At 50.8% G+C, this 6825-nt stretch overlaps 1 long non-coding RNA gene across 1 annotated transcript; it reads right to left on the bottom strand.

Annotated features, from left to right (window-relative positions):
- Positions 1–15: 15 nt before the first annotated feature.
- Positions 16–6618, bottom strand: LOC138842587 (uncharacterized). Its single transcript, XR_011377296.1, has 3 exons — positions 6348–6618; positions 776–951; positions 16–546 (listed from the first exon to the last, which is right to left on the bottom strand). It is a non-coding gene; the product is annotated as an uncharacterized lncRNA (long non-coding RNA).
- Between the last annotated feature and the right edge of the window lie 207 nt (positions 6619–6825).

Below are 6825 nucleotides of genomic sequence, written 5' to 3' on the forward strand. Positions count from 1 at the left end.
AAGAAGGCAGAGTGGGGTGGGAAGGAGAATTGAGAATGAAAAAGAAGAGTGGGGAAGATATGAATACTCTGAAAAAAAAGAAGAACGTGAAAGCAAACAACACCAGAAAAAAAAATAAAAAATAGAGACCCAGGAGAGAAAAGAGGCAGCCATGAATTTAAAGCAACTGCTCTGACCCTCAACCAGCCACAGTCAGGACTGTTGTGAGCCTTACTGCTTTTTGTGGATTTCAGACTCTTCCAAACACTGAGCAAGGACAGTCCCAGAAAAGCAAGCTTTCCTTCTTGCCCTTGTTTTTCCTACAATTCTCCCAACTCACCCCCACCATTGGTCTTTTGCAGAGTGAGGGCTGATCTTCCTGGGGCAAGGCCCCAAACCAGTCTAGTTTGCTGCAGAACCTGGTGGCTTCTATCACGCTGCCTCTGGAGGGCTCCCTGGAGAATCTGAGCAGAAGCGGTAGGTGTGATGGAGCTGGGTCATCAGCTTTGCATCTTCCAGGCAGCTCTCTGAGGACCAGGGCTAACCCAATCCACAGACACACGGTTCCTGGAACAGCAGGGGTTCATGGAAGACTGGTATACCCAACTCTAGGCAAAACTAGAGGAGTCCCAGCAAATGCAACTTTTGGAAACAATGTTGACGATTTAAATTCACCTCCAGACATTCTGAAGGGGACCTAATGATAGCCACAGTCTTCTCATTGCCATGGTGGGCAAACAACTTCTGGAAGTTTGCCTTTACTGCTTAGTGTCCATAAACCCCCATGAACACTTACAGAAGACACTGGTTCCTCTCCTTTTGTCTGTCTGGCCTCTTGATTCTGCCTTCTGCTGCTTCTCTTTCTTCTTTGAGTCCGCCATTGCCTCTCTCCTCTGTGTCTGCTTTGGTTTTTCCATTTCCCACCTCTACCTACTCTTCCATTTCTCTAGGGCAGCAGGAGTTGGGAGAAAGCTGAAACAAACCAAGGCAAAATCAAGAAGTAAAGGAAGGGGCTTCCCTGGTGGCACAGTGGTTGAGAGTCCACCTGCCGATTCAGGGGACACGGGTTCGTGCCCCGGTCCGGGAGGATCCCACATGCCGCGGAGCGGCTGGGCCCATGAGCCATAGCCGCTGAGCCTGTGTGTCCGGAGCCTGTGCTCCGCAACGGGAGAGGCCACAACGGTGAGAGGCCCGCGTACCGCAAAAAAATAATAAAAAATAAAATGCGAGTGAATTAATATAGTTTAGCCCCCAGGCTGTCCGCGGTGGGTGAGGGAGGCTCCTCGTGGACAGGGGTCGAGCCTCACCAGGCCACCTGAGACGGCTCCTCCAAAGTTCAGCCTAGGGAAGCCACACGGGCTGAACTCTGACTGACTGAGGTAGAGAAAACTGCCCACACCAGCCCTTCTCCCTCCGAGAATTCTCAGGTACTTGCCCCTGATTCTGTACGTTCCGAAAGTCACATTTTTCCAAGTATCAACAACTGAGATATGTGACAAAATGTACAGAAGGGATAATATCTAGGTTGTGGCCTTAGATACGCAACCCAGTTTCTTCCCATCCCTCCTAACCTTCAAACCTGTCACCGTCATGTAACCTATGACTCAAGCTATTATTTAACCATAAAAAAAGACAAAGCAAGAAATTAGAGGCTGTGTGACCTAAAATGTATTCCATTCAACTGAGCTAATCTCCTAATAATAAGGGCGTGTATAATAATAAGTGATGCTCTATCTGTTCTGGAAGATGGGAATATTGCAGGGAAAAGTGCATGGTGACTGCAGATCCTAACTTGTCGAGATTTGTCCTCAAGAGGGTAAGTGCCTGGTCCTAGGCCAAGTTGCCTGGCATTTTGCTAAACGAATCTTAAAGTTTGACAACCAATGTGCTGCAGTGGAGAGCACCCGATGTTCAGAGTGACCCCCTTCAAATCCTAGCACTGCCCCTTCCTAGGCCAGCAAGGCACGTACCTGCCCTCTGCTAGTCTTGTGTGTTGTGAAATGGCAGTGACAGCAATACCCACCTCCTGGGGCTGCCGTGAGGACAGATGAGCAAAGCACTTGGCACGAGTGAGCAGCCCACTCCGTGAACCACCCTGTCAACTGCTGCTGTACGTTAAGCAGCAAATTGGCAATACCAAGACGGCTGGAGGCCCCACAAAGTGGGGCTCCACGGAGTCACTGGAAAAGAGTCAAGTATCCCAAGCAAGAGAGAGAAGAGGGTCCCCTAGGAGGCCCAGGCAGCTGGCGGGTGGACCACTGCACGGAGAGCCAAGGACAGCCACTCAGACCGTGGGTGGGAGGACACAGGGGGCTGCTCTCCAGTCCTTCCGCATTAGCGCAACGTGCTGCATCCCCACCCTCCCTGTGTTCATCCTTACGTGAGACTCCGCTCACACTGACGTGGCCCCCACTATGTGCACGGCCCCGGCCAAGCGGAGGGCTGTAGCGGGGTGAGCTTAAAAACGATCGCTGGCCTCAGAGAATCGGTAACTGGCCATTCTTGCCCAGATTCAGAAATCGGTCCCTTTAGGAGCTATTGTAAGGACGACCAAATACTGAGAAATTCTTATTTCAGGGCCAATTTTTTTTTCTTTAAGTAGAAAGGCAAAGAGTTCAAAAAATGTTCTGGAAATGTGAACAGCAAATGAATCTTAGTAATATTTAGGTGGTATTATTAATTTTTAGGTGAAATAAGAACAATGTGGGTAAGTGTAATGAGTTTTTGGGGTTTTTTTTACTGAAATACTGATAGATGAAGTGATATGACCTGATACACTGGACTTACTTTAAAATTATATGGGACGTGGGGAGGCAGATGGTGATGTAAATGGACAAACTTGGCCAGAGTTGGTGATGTTGGTGACGGGTATGTCACCTTCTGTATATGTTTGAAATTTTGCATAATGTTTTAAGTTCATAAAAGCTGAAAAAACAATGTTAACTCAGGGATTCTCCTCTTATTGGTTCTTGCAACACGATATTTACTTCCCAAGGACATGTGCTCTTGGACAAGAGGTAAGGCTGTGGGGAGACCTGCCAGGAGCTGGGAAGGGCTGGAGAACAGACAGGGAGACCACCACTCCGGGATCGGGAAAGTGCCCCAAAGCCTCCTCCTTGCACACGCTGAGGACCAAGAATGCCATCCTGCCCCTCAGGGCCTCCCAGGCCGAGAAAAAACATTCAGAGGGACTGCTGTCCATTTGCACTGCTTTTGAACTCAGTGAAAATTATTTAATTGGTTTCAATGTATTTTAAACCACAATGAACTTTTTTTTTTTCTAGCAGACAGCCACTATAACAGAGTGGGCAGGTATTCTAACCTCACTTTCTTCATCTGGTAAAGTGGGGAGAATCACATGTACCCCATTTCCCAGAGCGTGGGGTAAATGAGATTAATGGTCCTAAAGTGCCCTAGCACTGTAAGCACTGATAAAGGCTGGGTCTGACTTGAGGCGTGTTTGGCAAATGTCTGACCGCGGTGGAGCCACCCCAGCTTGGGCGCTGTTTGATATGCAGATGCTTCACCTAAACATCTAAATTCAATAGGAGTCAAAGCACGCGTTCTCTGAGACCTCTCTGGGCCAGGCAACCTGCTGAGTGTCGGCCCCTTTGGGTATCACAAAGAAGCCACTGCTGTGCCCTTCCCTCCCCAGAGGCGCCACCCCTGCTCTGAGAAGAACAGGAGTGAAGCCCCCAGAGTTTTCTCTCTAGATGAAGAATGAGTCTGAAAAGGAGGAATAGGCTCTGCCCAGTCTGGGCTATGGCTCTGAATGGAGAAATGCATCCTAAGAAAGCAGATCTTCCGCAGATCAGCTCACTCCCAAAGATGGGGGCCAGGGGTCTGGGGCGCACAGACAGACAGACAGCAGGCCTGCTCAGCAGCACCCCGACAGGGAGCTTCCGGAGCTCTAAGCAGCTGAGCGGGCAGGACAGCCTCCAGACACCAGGGGGCAGCACAACACACCCTCCAGGGATCCGAGGGACCCACCAAAGACGACCTGGCAACAGATGGCTTCCAAGACAAACCTCAGTAGCCAGGGCATGCAGAGGGAGGCATCCCAGAGAGGCAGATGGCCCACGCCGCCAGTTCAGAAGTCTCTGCCACTTGCCCCAGGCAACTGGTGAGTGGCTTCCTGCAAGACCAGCTTCAGCCAGAAGAGGGCGTTTGTGACCAGGTGAGGGACCCACAGGCTACAGGGCTGGCAGGGATGAGGGAGGCAGTAAAGGCAGAAAGTAGACCGGTGGCCGAGAGAACGGCCACGCCAAGCCTTTGGATCCTTGCTCTAGAACCTCCTGCCAAGTGAATGAAAGGTCTGTCCCATCCTAAGTTGCTCCACATTCTCTCATTCCACTGTCCACTGGACCCCACCCCATGTTCTCTGTGCCTTCACCCCAGAAAGAAACAGAAAGGAGGAGAGCCCAAGACAAAGTTCGAAAGTTCTCGAAAGGTCCTTAGGGTTTGGGATCTTTGAAATGCATTCACAGGATTATTCTAAGCTCTCGGAAAGCCCCCTGGCTCCACAGAAGAGAGCAGTCTCTGTTGCAAGACCTTTGGAGCTACAATGCCTGGGTTCAAATCCCAGCTCTGCAATAATGGGCAAGGTACTTAACCCTCTGTGCCTCAGTTTCCTGCTCTGTAAAAAGAGGATAACAGGGCTTCCCTGGTGGCGCAGTGGTTAAGAATCTGCCTGCCAATGCAGGGGACACAAGTTCAAGCCCTGGTCCAGGAAGATCCCACATGCCACGGAGCAACTAAGCCCATGCACCACAACTACTGAGCCTGCGAGCCACAACTACTGAGCCTGAGCGCCTAGAGCCCGTGCTCCGCAACAAGAGAAGCCACCCCAATGAGAAGCCCGTGCACTGCAGCGAAGAGTAGCCCCCGCTCGCCACAAGAGAAAGCGTGCGCGCAGTTACTAAGACCCCACACAGCCAGGAATAAATAAATTTTTTAAAAAAGAGGATAACAATGACTCTCTAGGATCACTGCTTCCAACAATAACAATGGCTGGTTACAATATGGGAAGGCATTTGAAGAGAGCATAAAGTTCTCAGAAAGCTGCTCAGAGACATACATAGTACTGCTCTCAGCACAGGCCCAGAGCCCCAAAGGTCTGTGCTTCTTTCCCTCAGAACTCAGTTCAAGGACACCACCAGGCTGTGGAGGCTGCCTGGAGCACAGGCCCTGCGTCTGGAGTGGGAGTGGGTTTAGCTAGTGTTTCCCTGGAGCAGTGGAGAGGTAAGCAGGTACCCAGTGCAGCCCTCCTGTACCCACTTTGGGTTTTGTGCAGGACAAGGAGAAGACAGCACTCAAATCTAAGCTGGGCTCCTTAAACTCATCAGCCAGAGGCCGAGAGGCAGGCTGGCCGCCCTGTGCGGAATGGGGAGAGCCAGCCTTGCAGAGGCGAGGCCTGCACCAGAGGGTATGAGGAGCCCGCCGGCCTCAGAGCAGGGCTGGGCTTCCCCGGGATGGAGAGGGATGGGGAGGAAAGAGTTAAGTCGACTCTGGGCTCCGCAGCTATAAACAGTGAGCCAAGGGAGGGAGGGAGCTGACACAGGATGTGGCCAGGGCTGAGCTGTCTGATTATTAACTTCACTTTTATTTGGAGGGGGATTCGATTCTCTGTTTTACTTCCCATCAAGGAAGTGAAAGCCCAGGTCTCGGAGGGGCCTGGTTTCAAATTGTTTTGTCACAGCTCATTTATTTTTCCTCTTAAATAAATAAACAAAACCACCTCTTTGTTTTCCCCTTAATGAGCGTTCAGCAAATCATCTGTGGGTGAGGCATGAAAGGGGTTTTCTGCAGTCCTTCATGAGGCACTTTTGGCTTTTTCTTTTAAAAGGAAAAAGAAAGGATTCTTCCTTTAGCTTCCACCTTCTCCGAGACTCTCAAGGCGCTTTCTTTTCTGCTTCATCCTGAGATCTCAGCCTGAAATCATGACCTCAAGCCCAGCCAGAGACATAGACCTTCCTTTGCTGGTCCTTGGGGCCTGCCCTGCTGCCTGCCATCCCATGTCACAGGCTCCGACCCCAAGGCCACACAGAGGAAGCAATGAGAACACTTGGGGCTCAGTGGTTAGTCCTCTTGGTCAAGCTAGGACCCATGTTTTTTGTTCCCATGGCACCCTGACGTTTCCAGCAAAAATAACAAAGCAATTAAACACACAAAAGGACTCCATTACAGGGCTTAAGAAAACACCATTACATGTTCCTTTGCTCAAGGTTCAAAGTGTTTGGGAAATCTGTTTACAACACCAAAACCCATTCAATAATTTCATGACGCTCCTGCGGCAACCCTTTCCTGAATGACCTACATGTGCGAGGCACTAAGGGGGACGCCACAGACCACCGTCACACAGTCCCTACCTTCACGGTGCCCACGATTCAGTGGCGGGGGATGCAGAGAGGAAAACAGGACATCCTACAGCAGAGACCAAGGGAGCTTCCAGTGGGCAGGGAGGGAAATGACGGGCTCTGCTGGAAACGAAGGGTGTGGAACTGGAGGAAGGCTCCCCGGTGAAGCTGATATTCAAGCTGCACCTCGAAGGGCTGATGATATTAAGAAAGTGTATTCTAGAAGCTGAAAAGTACCCAAATGACAGAGAGACAGTATCAATGTGTGAGCCACATCAGATATGAGACCACAGGCATGGTGGGGCCTGGAGGGCTTATGGTTCCTCAGATGGCATTCAGAACGGCAGCTAAAGTCCTCACGGTGGAGAGGGGCTGAAAGGAGGCGGCCACTTGGAGTCAGCTCCAGGCTGCCAGTCCTTGGCCTGGCTGTGAAGAAGCTGCCCTCTATGCTGTAAGCAACAAGATACGACACTTGGATCCACGCTCGTCT

This window comes from Globicephala melas, chromosome 2 (assembly GCF_963455315.2).
Source record: "Globicephala melas chromosome 2, mGloMel1.2, whole genome shotgun sequence".
Classification (NCBI taxonomy): Eukaryota; Metazoa; Chordata; class Mammalia; order Artiodactyla; family Delphinidae; genus Globicephala; species Globicephala melas.